The sequence below is a fragment of the Podarcis liolepis genome (genome assembly GCF_965112155.1).
Source record: "Podarcis liolepis genome assembly, chromosome: 2".
NCBI lineage: Eukaryota > Metazoa > Chordata > Lepidosauria > Squamata > Lacertidae > Podarcis > Podarcis liolepis.
In genome coordinates this window covers 41,340,732-41,354,482 of record NC_139555.1, presented here as the reverse complement: position 1 = coordinate 41,354,482, position 13,751 = coordinate 41,340,732, and the positions used below count along the sequence as shown (strand labels likewise).

At 43.8% G+C, this 13,751-nt stretch overlaps 1 protein-coding gene and 1 long non-coding RNA gene across 6 annotated transcripts in view; one reads left to right on the top strand and one right to left on the bottom strand.

The window, feature by feature from the left end:
• Nucleotides 1–4,891, bottom strand: part of MYH10 (myosin heavy chain 10) — a 74,835-nt gene extending 69,944 nt beyond the window's left edge. The window contains exon 1 of one of the 5 annotated variants that reach the window (XM_083487422.1): nt 4,516–4,891. The gene's annotated coding sequence lies outside the window, so the exon portion shown is untranslated. Of the gene's footprint in view, nt 1–4,195; nt 4,372–4,515 lie in introns of those variants that run through there. The other 4 variants (XM_083487419.1, XM_083487421.1, XM_083487420.1 and 1 more) reach the window with 4 other exon arrangements.
• LOC310699604 lies at nt 4,675–8,105 on the top strand. The gene is made up of 2 exons (XR_014522146.1): nt 4,675–4,798; nt 6,012–8,105. It is a non-coding gene; the product is annotated as an uncharacterized lncRNA (long non-coding RNA).
• Nucleotides 8,106–13,751: the final 5,646 nt, after the last annotated feature.

The window sequence follows — 13,751 nt, the reverse complement described above, 5'->3', positions numbered from 1 at the left end:
TTTTTCTCTTTCTCCCCCCCCCCTCCCCGCCCTCCTGCCTTCCTGGGTTAAAGGATTTGAGCAATGGGTCTGGAGGTGGAGCTCGTCGGAGGATTAGCCCGACTCACCCGCCTCCCTCCCACGGCACACCAGGCAACGTCCGGCGGCACACTAGTGTGCCGCGGAACACCGGTTGGGAAACACTGTCCTAGTCCATTGTGGCGACTGTAACCTAGGTTTAAGGTGCCATTTGGCACCTAGCTTATATATCTGAGTTTCATATATCTGAGTTTCTAACACTGAACAGAAGAGGTGGATTGGAGATTTCAAAGGGCAAAATTCCAATGTAACAAAAGTAAAGATTCCATCCATAGCAGGCCTGATAAACGCTGAGGAACTTAGGGATGTTCCCCATCCTTCTCACCTGGAAGAACTATAACACCACATTTCCAGCATGCTGTTTACTGTCCTTCAAGTGACCCTGGACTAGAGTGATAGAAAAAATGTTTCCTTTCATTCTGTCTTCCAGCAGGCCCTAAGTCTTCAATGGGATGGGTAAAGATGAATTATAAGCAGGAGCTCCGAGAAACCATTTAGCAGTCTGAACCTTAGTTCAGGGGATTTTTGGATGGAGATGCGCAATCAACTTAAAACAAGTATTCTCATCCTAGCACCTTTTCCTCTGAATGAAGATAAATACTCAATTAACCTAGTATCTTTAACTCTCCAATCCAGGCATAGGCAAACTCGGCCCTCCATATGTTTTGGGACTACAATTCCCATCATCCCTGACCACTGGTCCTGTTAGCTAGGGATCATGGGAGTTGTAGTCTCAAAACATCTGGAGGGCCGAGTTTGCCTATGACTGCTCCAATTCTTCTTTTGATACAAAATTATTCCTTATGGGTAACCTACAGCCCTGAGCCTAATTACAAAAACTACCCGCTTCTCTGGGGAAAGTAATCAGTTCCTCCTTTAGCAGCCTGCTGGGCAGGGAGTAATAGATTGTGGTTTCAGAGAAAGAAAGGAAAGCCCCCCCCCCCCCGGGTCCTGTGTACTTTTGGCTTTGACATTTCCATTCCGACTACCAGCATGCGGCTGTTGACCAAAAAAAGCAAAGGTTCCCCACCAATGCTGTAATACCAGCCATACTTAAATCTTCAGGCGAATCACTTGAATAAAATTCCTAAACTCAGACCTGCTTGGTCATAAGTCTAGAAATAGTGACCAGCATAACTTTAGCATGGCACTTAAGCATAGGTGACATAAAATGCAAGTTAGTAGCTATGACTGCAAAATAAATGTTGAGACTATGTGTAATACTGGAACATAAACATGGGAATGTTAATCCATAGCAGAATAAGTAATACTTCTGAAAATAATCAATTACAGCAATTTTAATGAAATTACATGATTTCCGCCATAGCCAAGACAAGCATTTAGAAATATATTGTCAGCATAGAATCAAGTTTAAGAAATTTAGGCAGAAACTTAAGAGACCAAGTAAAATGAAGTTCTGTGCTGTGCATTTCCTTTAATAATAAGTTACCTGAAACTTACTACAGACACAAAATGCCAGCCAACAAATTCACTTGGATGTGCTCTGGAGCTGAACCAAAGTTTTACTTATCTTGGAACAGTAAGGCAATCAAAGGGCAGTTGTTCAGATTTGATGCAACTGGTAATGTTTTGAAATATATCAAATTTAACAGTGAAGAGGACACTATCTAAAGTTAAGGAAATATATTGCTTCATTGATTTATTTGATGCATTGCATAACTACTATATCCAATCCTACCTTGCTTTGTCTAAAAACATGGTCAAGCAAGTTAAAATGTTAATTTTCCCCATGAAAGATAAAATTCATGATGTGTTAAGTAGGTATCATGCAATTATGTCTTGCTAGGATGCCTTCCAAATGCAAGTGTGTGCTATCCTATTTTTTTAGCATATAAATCATTTTATTATAATGGACAACACTTTTGTAAAGATTACCAAAAAATAAAAATAAAGTTGCCCAACGTAATATTCATTTACAAATATTGCCATGCATTCCAGCATGCAGGTTAATAACATATCCTGCACTGCTCTAGACAAACAGGTCGCAGTATTCTCTGCTGGGTGGCTGCTTTGTGCTGACTTGTTCACCACCATCCTGGAACAATTTTTATTAAGAGTCCTAACCCAGCCTAAATGAAGTATAACAACCCAACACCCATTTTAAAGGAGGCAGTTTTAAGAATGATGCATGCATTGGGTTGTATTCAACTAACTTTTACTCGGAATGGACCCAACTTCATCACAGGCATTCATTTCAATGGGTCTACATTGAGTACAAGTTAGTTGAATACAACCCATTCAAGTCTATTCTCCTTCAAAGGAGACACCTACATGTCAGACTGATAAGTTACTATAGCTGAATAAAGTGTGAAGTCATTCAATCCACCAGAGGGCCATGAAGCAGCCTGCCTTACTTGCTGCAGACCAGATGAATTCACATCAGTAGACCAAGAAATGACTACAGTAAGCACAGCTAAGGAGGAATAGTGCTTTAGAATAAACTGCTCAAAAGAAGGTTCCAAGAAGGAAAATAAGGAGAAGTAAAGTTGCTCCAATTGAAGCTAGAACCCAAATAAGTCATGCCCAAAGTAAGAGCCACTAGCTCTACAGACGCTACAGACAAATTTGACTGAAATCAAGATGGCACCTTTGAAAACACATGGAGACATCTATAGCAGTATTATTCTAGCAGGGGCCCTATACTTCCAGCTGCCCTATGCGCGCGCGCATACACACACACACACACATATATATGTATGTATGTAACACAGCAAATTGATAGGCATTTAGTTTTCCTTTCTAGGTTAAAGCTAGAACTCCAAAGCAGGCCCAGGTGTCATTCTAATACAACAAAGTAGCCGACCAGCACCCTGCCACCAACATACAACCAATATTCCAGGTGAGTGCATGAGCTAGTTTCTAGAATCCAGAGCAAAGCAAAGAAGGAATCAACATTAAGGTCTGGAAGAATACAGTCACATGGCGGAGGGGTGTGTGTGCTCCCAAATGGGTTACCTGGGCAACCTTACTTTGTCACACAGTTGGATAGGACCTCTGTTGTTTGCCATTCAGAGAAACCAGCACCAAGTGTTAAGAAAAAATCACTTGTCAGGCTACATCACTCTTTTCACATCATCAGACAACAGTGACTAGAATAAGAGAAGAGTAGAATAAACGATGGGTGGGGCGAGGTTTTAGAGGTTCCGTGCAGCCATTTCAAGGACATTGAAGCATCTTACATACACCTGGAGCATCTCACACGAGGAACAGAACAATGTTACGTAGCCCACTAGGTCAAGCAGTTTTGCGTGCTTGTTGTGAACTGGCCGGTGGTTTCGAAATTTAAGTGGCAGGAGCTCCCAAGTTTGGAACCAGTTGTGACCAGCACCCACGGTGAAGGACAAAAGGGCTGCGTGACAACTTCCCAGTCCTCACCGGGAAGATGGAAGGAAACAGACGCCGCCAACCCACGGAAGGGCGTCAAGACCTCTTCATTGGGCAGGGAGATTATTTGGGAAAACGGGGTTACGGCTAACCGGCGCCTTCCTACCGGCCACAGAAAAGGCAGCGGGAGGGCGGTAGAGGCTAGCGCCCCTAACCCCAACCCTATACGGCCCCCAGAGATGGATGCTACCGAAACCTCAGCCGCGTACGGACTAAACCGATGCCTACCCCTCTGGCTTCAACCGCTCCCACGCCGTCAAGCAATCCCACCCACCCCTTAAACAAAGGGACACGTGCGCTTTTCGGCGACCCGGGCCCCGAACAGGCAGCCCTTTTGGATACGTCTGCACCGGCGCGCATGCAGCGCGCTGCAAGGGAGGGGAAGGGAAAGGACGGGAGGTGGGAGACCATTACAGGCGAACCCCATTCAGTTGCATTTCCCAGGAGGGGGGGGCGTGGGGTATTCGTTTCGCGCACCTCCCTCAGAAGGTGGAGTGGGAGGGGAGGGCGCCTGAAGATGAAGGCGAGGCAAGCGGGAAGGAGGAGGACCGCCCCCCCGTCTAGGTGGGAGCAGAGACCTCGCTGCTTTCGCCTCCCCCCTCCCCATCTCGTCCAGGCTAGGCGGGAAAATGTGGGGGAGGGGGAAAGAGAGGGGGGCACCCGCAGCTTCCCCTGCTTCCTCCCCGCTCCTTCTTTTCCCCGCACGCCTCACCTCTTTTCCGCGCGCGCGTGCCCGCGCCGTCCCCTCGGCCGCTCAAGCTGGTCCGCTGTCTGCGGAGCCGCCTCTCCCCCCAGCGCGCGCGCGCTCGAACCGACTCCGCACTACCCGCCCCGCCCCCGCTCCCGGCGCCTTTAGCGCCACACCGAGCACTCCCCACCTCCTCTCTGGCACCGCCCACCAATAGGGTGGGAAGAAAAGAAAGTTGCTGGGTTGCCCCGTTGGTCGCCTCGCCCGCCTATCGGCGTCCTTCCTCGCCGCCTATTGGTCTCTCCCTTTAGACCCACCCCCGTCCAAGCCAGGCTCATAGCAACCTTCGCAAAGCTTCTCGTCCGAAATTCCATCTCCTCCCGCTTCACCGACCCTTTGCGAGGCCTCGGATTGGCTGGCTGCCTTTGCCCATCAAAGGGAAGCAGCCGTTCCAGTGTGGGGTCTTTACGCTTGTCACCCGAGCGTATTGGAATAGAGGCGGGACATTGGACGGCTGCGGTTGTCCCGCTTTGCGGCGGCGGCTGCTGCTGCTCCTCCTTTCCTCGCCGAGGTCAAAGCGAGCCCGGACCAGAGTGGCGCCGCGCGGGGTCAGGTGCAGCGGCCGGGGTAATGCGCGCGCGCTGTGCGGCCGAGTAGCGCTGCAGCCTTTGCTCCCGCTGGGGTGCATGTGTCGCATGTAGCAGCACCCCGCCCACTTGCGCCGCATGCATCTGCAAGCAGCTGCAGTTGCCGCGCGCGCCATCGCCCTCCTCCCTCTCTGCGTGCCTACAGCGTGGCTGGTGTAATTAGGACATGCACTAGCGCGGTGCGTGTAGCGGGCTGCCCATCCTGTGGTGCTGCGTGTAGCGTTGCGGGAGAAGAGTCACCCCAAGCGCTTGAGGCCTTGGGGTACGATGCGCGCCGCGCCCCACCCGCCGTGGCGTTGTAGCAAATCCAGACACTGCATTGACTCCCTCCTTCCCTCCTTCTTGCAGACCCCTCTACACATCGTCCGTGCTGACCACTTCCCTCATACCTGGTACAAAAGCAAGAATGCTTTTTGCATTGCATTCCTGTAGTGAATTGGATGTCTTAAAGTACCACTCCCTTTCTCATGGAAAACTACCCTTTCATTCATCTGGAAGGTGGTTTTCAGCAAAGACTGCAGTACAAATAACGTCATGTAAATAGCTTTTCCTCGCCCATTCCCTATGCAACAAATCCCCCCCCCCCCCCAGTCTTGAGGGTCTGTGTAGAATGATTGTATACCCACCAGGAACTGAGTTCACACCTCTGATATCTCTTGGCCTCGGCTCCACCCTCTGCTTTTTGCTGCTCACAGCTACACTCATTCTCTGCCAGTTCACGTTCATACCACACATGCACGTAATATATTGCCAATAACTAGACATGGACACTTTGACGTTAAGTGAGTGATCGATCACAATTTAACCATAACATGTTTTTCTTGCATGATATTCTACAGGCTTAACCAATTTGTTCCGAATGCTACTGATAATTAAATGCAGAGTGGCGGGAAACTGTGTTTGTGCGCACGCCAAAAAGTTTATTTTTAAAATCCAGTGATCATACTTTGTAATCTCAGTTCAGCAACAGCAAGGCTGGCTTCTGAATGTATCTGGAGAGGACTTGAGGTCACTGAGAGAGTTCACAGGGCTAATTGGATCTGGTGCTAAGGAGACTGATCAGGTGAAACTCATTAACAGGGTTAATGTATATACTGCACTTCAGAAGAACAAAGGCAAATTCTCCATCAAGAAAAATAATTCAGTAACTGATACAAATGTTTGTATATATGTGTTTTGCTGTTTCTAATTAGGGGAAGAGGTATGGTCCTATACAGAACGTAAAAGCACCAGTCTGGAAATTCTACTTGGATCCCAGCTCTCTGAGAGCCGCTCCCACTTCCCATCACATTTTCAAGCTTCTCTTTGCAAACATATGGACTAAAGTTTGCTTTTAAAAATAAAGCCAATAATTTATGGGTGCTGGATTTTTAACCCAGAATTAACTTCTGTACTGGAATGTTTGTATGGAAATCCAGAACATGCTCAGTCCTGTTCTTTGAAAGTCTAGGTCAATGGTTCTTAATCTTTCTTAGTCATGGACCCCTTGGAGAATCTGCTGAAAGCTATGGATCTCAGAAAAAATGCACAAAAATACAAAATTTTGCATATCCCGTATTTTTCTGTGTATAAGACACCCCCATAAGACGCCCCCTACTTTTGGTGACCCCAAATTTAGAAAATGGGCATATGCACTATCCATGTATAAGACACCCCCATATTTTAAGCCTTATTTTAAAGTAAAAAAAAACAACCCCTTGTTTTATACATTGAAAAGTACGGTAATTTATTTTATTGCATTGGGGAATTTGTTGGCATCCAGTTGAAACTTGCTGAAACTCCTCAATCCATGAACCCCAGGTTAAAAAGCCCTGGTCTTAGGTTATTTGAAGAAAGAACCTGAAACCTTTAAAGGCAGGCCCTTCTTTCACTGTAGAGTGAAAAGGGGATAATTCAGGCTGCTGTGAGATGTCTTTGTGAACAGTTTTTAAAAAGAAGAGGGAGCTGACACTTGTTTATTTTCTTCTTTTATGCAATAAAATGTATGTACAGTATCGCATGATTGAAGGAAGGAGGAAAACCCATGAAATGGTTTACAAAAAGATAAAGCAAAAAAAAATTTTTTAAATACAACAGTGCTTTAAAACCTACCAAAGTTAAAATACTAAAACAAAATTATCTCAACTTTCTTAGCATCTTGGTAGACTTGTCTAAACAAGAATGTTTTCAACAGGTGTCAAAAAGGGTACAGTTTATGGCTTAGGAGAATGTTTTCTTCCATAGAAAGTGTTTATTTACTTATGTATTACTGCACATATATGGCATTTTCTTGCTAAGGGTGTACAATTTAAAATACAGTACTAAAAAATGGAAAAATACAAAAAACGAAACAGCAAAATTGACTCAGACCAGCCTGGGCTTCAAAGCTCTTTTGCAACAGAGCTTTGAACAGATTCTTCAGATCTGGAAGAAAGGTGGCCAGAGATCAGCACTTAAGAAAAGGAAATGAGTAGGGTTGAGCAAAACCGATGTGGTAAAAGCTACCTAAGCTATTTCTTCCTCCTTTTAAATAATTTTAAATTATGCATACATGAACAAACATACAACATATAATACATTCTTCATACTAAGAGCATAAATGTAGAAAGCATTAAAAATTATATTCCTTTAGTTCTATTCACATAAATACGTATCAAATTTGTACTAAAGCACTGTAAATATAAGGCAATCAATATTAATTTATTGTATCAATCCCAACTTAAAACTTAGTCCTTATAGCTGACAAAAGGGGAACTACACCTTTTACAATTGCTCTTTTTTCTGTCTTCTGCCACTTCTTTCACTTTGTGTGCCTGTTTCGCCCTCCTTTCAACATACCATAGGTTGTTGAACCATTCTATACTCACCTACCTGGGAATAGTAAGCTTCGTTGAATTCAGTGAGACTTTCTTAGTAAATTTGTAATTCTACATGGGCTTGCTTGGAAGTAAGCCCCATTGAACACAGGGGGGTTTATTTCTGAGGAAGCATTCATAGGATTACATGGTAATCCATCACTAGTTATATGCAGAATACACCCATTGAAATCAGTGGAATTAAGTAACTTTAAGTCCCAACTCTGCCTACAACTTAGTTGGACATCACTCTATGCTGCAAATAAGAAAGTCCTAGGTTTAAATATTGTGTCAACCTTGAATTCACCATGTATTCTTAGACCACTCTTGAACTTGCATCTCCCACCCATGATATGGAACTAACAATACTGATCTACCTTACAGAGAGTTGTAAATATTTTAACAAGTGAATGTATGTGAAGTACTTTGAATACTAAGCACTATTCTAAATAATAGTAGTCTTGATTCATCTTTGCCCTCCAGCCCTGAACTTTCATAGGATTTTCTGTGAACATTATTCTCCTTTAATGTCAAGTAATATCACTGTTTTGGGTTAAAGCAATGGAAACTAATTAAACAATGGAAACAAACAATATATGTTTTTAAAAATTAAGCATTCTTAAAAGGAAAGATGTGGGCTGAGACAAGGGCTTGCTTTCTTCATTTTTTATGTGCTCTCAAATGATAGATTATATTATAATCTTGACTTTAGTAGGAGTTTTTTTGCTGTCTACAATTGGCATGGAAGCCAGCTGGATTTATAACCTAAATAGAGCAAGATTTTGCAGAAGCAGGGGAGCCGGTGGTGTGGCTCCTTTTACTTCCTTGAAGTAATGGATTTGGTCATATATGGTGGGGCGAAGACGTCTGTGCAACAGCGGACCAAAGAACTCTTTCCATTCCCAACTGTTTTCACATTTCCTCCTTAGCACCCTCCAGTGCCAACACCATCATACAGAACCTGGAGGCCAAGAGCAAAATCCCTTTGGATTACGCTTAAATTTGAAACTAACTGACAGGGAGTGTATTGGAGATAAAGAGCTTAGAAAAGAATGAGGGATCCAAGTTTTGTTAAATGCTTTGTGCTGATATATGGCTATGACTTTTGTGAAAGTTTGCTTTGTGGGGTGACTGGAGTTCAGTTCTTGCACTCAGAAACTTGCTCTTCACATACTTTGTCCAAAACAGCACTTGTGTCCGCAGTGTGCCTAAACATGCCCTGCTTATGGTGGCTAGGTCCCTCAGAGAGAAAAAGAAGAGAGAGATGGTCCTCTGTCTCTTCAGGTGTCCCACAAAAGACCATAGATGACAAGTAATCTTGCCAGTAGCATATGCCCCCAAGTAAATGTGAGACAAAAGCATAGGAGGGAAGACCATTCTATGGATGCATTTTTCAACAGTGCTTCTCGTTAGATTGAATGGGTAGCAGGAGCGCATGTGATTTGATTTTACAGCAGGGGTGCCAACTGGAATAAAATATTGGGACAGATAAACCCCACCACACATAATCACATGGCACACACCATTTGAATAGCAGTGCCTATCAACTGGGGGGGGGGCTGGCCCCTAGGAGTTGGCTCCTATGTTTTACAGTACACTAAACCATCAAAGTAGACTTGTTAAGCACATTATAGTTTAAAGTCTAGCAGCACAAGTGTTTCTGAGCCATACATTTTTAAAGCAATAATTAAGTAACGCTCTACATACGTAGTTAAATGAGGAACATGACAGTAAATCAACACAGTCACAAAGGGGAATTACAGGCAAAAATAAAATAGATGCTGGACCACATAAAATTTAAAACCATAAACAGTTCATAAATTTTGTAATGATACAGGTGAAAACCATCAACCAAAAATGACAACAGGGTGATGGAGTATATGCTCACATTAATGCTTACTCCACTGCCAGTGCATTCCCACTTCTAGTTTTTGAAGTCACATGCACATAGTGTTAGCCGCAATCCATATCTGACCTGTAGTTTCTTGATATATGCAGCTGTTTGATGTGTGTTTTCCCAAACCAACTTCAATCCAATTAGAGAACTTGAGCCACATTCATTTCATGCTTAAGCCAGGTGTATACAGTTGAGACTGCCATTGGCCATGCACAGGTAACAGCTTAATAAATAGGAGTTCTGCAAGGAGGGTTGCAGTGACAGGGTGGAGACTTCCCTACCGCATCTCTGATGTGAACACTGTACAAATGCAGCTTGAAACACAGCGTTAGGGGATGACCTCACTGCATTTTAAGTCACTAATGTGAACATACCTGGAGTACTCTCTGTTTCATTCAACCTAGTTTTAGCAGCACATTGCCAGGATTTGTTCTCTGATACAGAGCAAAGAGCAGCAATGAAGGCATGTGTTGGGCTGCTACATCTCCATTGTTATTATGTGCATGGTCTTAAATCTAATGCCAAGTATTTACTTCCATGAAGGGATAGTGATAGCTAATTAATAAACAACTGCTACCTTGAAAAATCTCTGGCAACAATAGTCACCCTACACCACAATTGCCTCATTACATAAATCATGTTTGTTGTTGTTATTGTTTAGTCGTTTAGTCGTGTCCGACCCTTCGTGGCCCCATGGACCAGAGCACGCCAGGCACTTCTGTCTTCCACTGCCTCCCGCAGTTTGGTCAGACTCATGTTTGTAGCTTCGAAGACACTATCCAACCATCTCGTCCTCTGTCGTCCCCTTCTCCTTGTGCCCCCTTCATGGATCACTGCCTTGCCGTGGCGAAGGGGCTTGAAGAACTCAGAGAAGCTATGAACTATGCCGAGCAGGGCACCCAAGATGAACAGGTCATAGTGGAGAGTTTTGACCAAACGTGATCCACCTGGAGGAGGAACCGGCAAGCCACTCCAGTATCCCTGCCAAGAAAACTCCATGGACAAAGACAACAGGTATAAAAATCATGTTTAGAACACCACAACAAACGTAACTGGCTGTAAAGTAACATTATATGTAATAAAACTGTAATTTAATCGTCATATCAAAAACTGCAAAGCACAGTTCCTGGTGACAATAACATATCATATTACTATTAACCATCTATATGTATTGTCGTAAAGTCCAAGGATTGTCGTCCAAAGATTGTCAAGTCCAACAATTACAATGCACAGTTCCTGTTGGTAATGCCATTTCATACTGATATCTTCCTTCTGCATCGTCCTATGTCTTAAAAGTGCAGCAAACGGAACTTCTTTTTGCATCGTCCTATGTCTTGAGAGTGTAACAGACGGAACTACTTAGTAACAACAAGGCAGCTGATGATAGACCAGTTCTCAGGACACACCCTTGTTTCACCCATTGGACGTCTTCAGCAACAAGGTTTCCTGGTCAGGCAATTAGAATTAAACATTTTCAAAGATAAATAATGTTTAATTCTAATTGCCTGCACCTGCCCCATTGCATGGTTTGCTCCTATATAGCTTAGTTTCAATGGTCATTGATACGGAGCATCTCTGACCGGCAACTTCTGCATTTCTGTGGACTACTTTCGGCTGAAAAAGCCTACTGAAAAATCTCCTGGAAACCTTGTCACTTTAAATTAAATTACAGTTTTATTACATATACCGTAATGTTATGTTACTTTACAGCCAATTACGTGTGTGTTGTGGTGTTCTAAACAATAGTCACCCTGCATTCTCTGCAATGGTCTGAAAATGGCAAATAAACCTCCACTACTACTACCCATCCACACTTCCTAGGAAAGTGACAGAAATTGCTTGCCAGGTTGAGTACTTGCAGGTTAAATTAGTTCTACAATTCTAAGATTATTTTTTATCTCTCTGATAACTGGTCGAACATGTTGTTTTATTTCCAGCTGTGTTGTTCATCATGTAAGAAGTATTATAACCTTAAATGCACAGTAATGCAGAGCCACACATTTCAGGGATGGCCGTAGAAGTTATAATAACCTGGTTTGGAATCACTCTGGAACTAAACAGGAATGGTTTGACCTCAGTGTGTTGTGGAGAACTCTGCAGGGGTTACAAAGACAGTGTCAGAATTCTTGTCTCTGTTATTCCTTACTCGTCATTTGAGTCCATGCGAGTCACTTCACTGCTCTGCTCAACTGGTGGTCTCTCTTCCTGGGGTATTGAATCATGAGTGTTAATTCAAGCTTATGTGCCAACTATTGGAATGTTTCTTTGATGGACATACTATTTTAGTCCTGGAACCTTTCAGAATGGAACTCAGTTGTCCTAAAGCAAGTTTGTATGGCCATTTTTGGCTTTGGTGAAAAACACTGAGCTAAAAGGCCAGAAATGTGGTTATTTATTTTATTGGAAAAGGTAAAAAAAGGGGAGGAAGAATCCAGGATTCATTATTGTGGGTTGGGAAAAACCAGAACTCAAAACACATACACACATTTCCTAATGTTCAGACAGAATTATCCAATAATAAGTTTTAAAATGTTAGCCTTCTTGCTGAATACCTGACTTAGCTGTTTAAGACAAAAATTGCACTCTGGTATCAACAACCTTATTTCACAAATGAAGCCAGTTCTATTTACCTTTATCTTATGTATCAATGGGGAAAGTGAGGGTTCCTTTTGTGTGTTTTATAGAGATGAACTTCATTATCTTTCTAGGAAGATAGCCTCCCCCCTGAAAGTTTGCATAGCAGCTAAAACAGGAATGGAAAGGTTTCTTATTTAGGATTGCACAATAGCAGTGGGCTATGCTTTTGCAAAACTGAGGTCAGATCAGCAAAAATAGCACACGGTACAAGCTGGGAGTGAGTCAGGGTAGAAGCAGCAGGGGCCAGAGCATGGAATTTCACTGGAGTTATTCATCAGTGGTTGAGCAGTTGCCCATTGATGGATGTCAGCTGCCCAGGTTTGAACATAAATGTTCAGACAGTAGGACATTTCCTGGTCATACCATTGAGTTGCAGACAGCTAATGATTGTGTGCCACTAGCATGACAAGCTAACATACTTCTCTGAGGCACTTAATTTTTCCATGTTGCGTAAGAGTTGTGTTAAGAAGTCACCTCTTTGTGTTGGGGTCCCCAGTCCCAGACTGAGTGCACAGTTTGCTCATCAAACTGGTTGGATAAAGACTCAGTGGAGGGCTCAGAGTATGTTGGAGCCACCCAGCTTTCAGATTGCTTGAGCTCATCTTTACAAGTGCTTGGTGGGGCAGGAGAATAACCTGAATCAATGATACAGGATTATCACCCATAGTAGGGGGATGAATAGTACTCTCTTAAACAGACATAGACAAACTTGGCCCTCCAAATGTTTTGGGACTACAATTCCCATCATCCCTGACCACTGGTCCTGTTAGCTAGGGATGATGCGAGTTGTAGTCCCAAACATCTGGAGGGCCAGAGTTTGCCTATGCCTGCTCTTAAAAATTCAATGTCATTACCTAATCTCAATGACTTAAGGAGCTGAGGCTGCATACACACTACACTAGTAAGGCATATTCAAAGTACATCCGCCCCTTCAAAGAATTCTGGGCACTGTAATTTGTTAAGAGTTGCTGAGAATTTAAACTCTTTGAGGAGCATAGGCGCCGACTCCATGGGGCCTGAGGGGGCCCGAGCCCCCTCAAAAATTCGTTTGGGGGGCTCCGCCCCCCCAATAATCTCGGGCGCCCCTCCAGCAGAGCGCCACCGTCGCCCCTCCCCCAGCCCAAAATGCACAGGGTCGGGCTGCATGCCTCCTGCCCTCCCTCCCGAGCAAAAGCTCCGCCCAATTTCCTTTGGAGCTGATTAATAGGCGCAGCACGCTCTCCCCTATTCGCTCATGAGGAGGCGGCGCCACTTTATCTGCATATTCATGAGCTTATTTATTATTCATGAGCTTTTGCGGGCTCCCCCAATATTTTTTATAAGTCGGCGCCCCTGTTGAGGAGTAAACTAAAAGTGCCTGGAATTCTTCGAGGAGAAGAATGTGCTTCAAATATTTCAAATGTGCCTTAAAATTGCATTGTGTACATAGCCTCTGATGCCACCAGTACCTTTATCAAGACCAAATCCATCCCAGCTGATGGAACTTGGAGAGTCTTTGATTTGTCCATTTGAAATGTGAGCTGACAGCAACAATTGAACTAAGTTTAATTATTGATTGGATCACA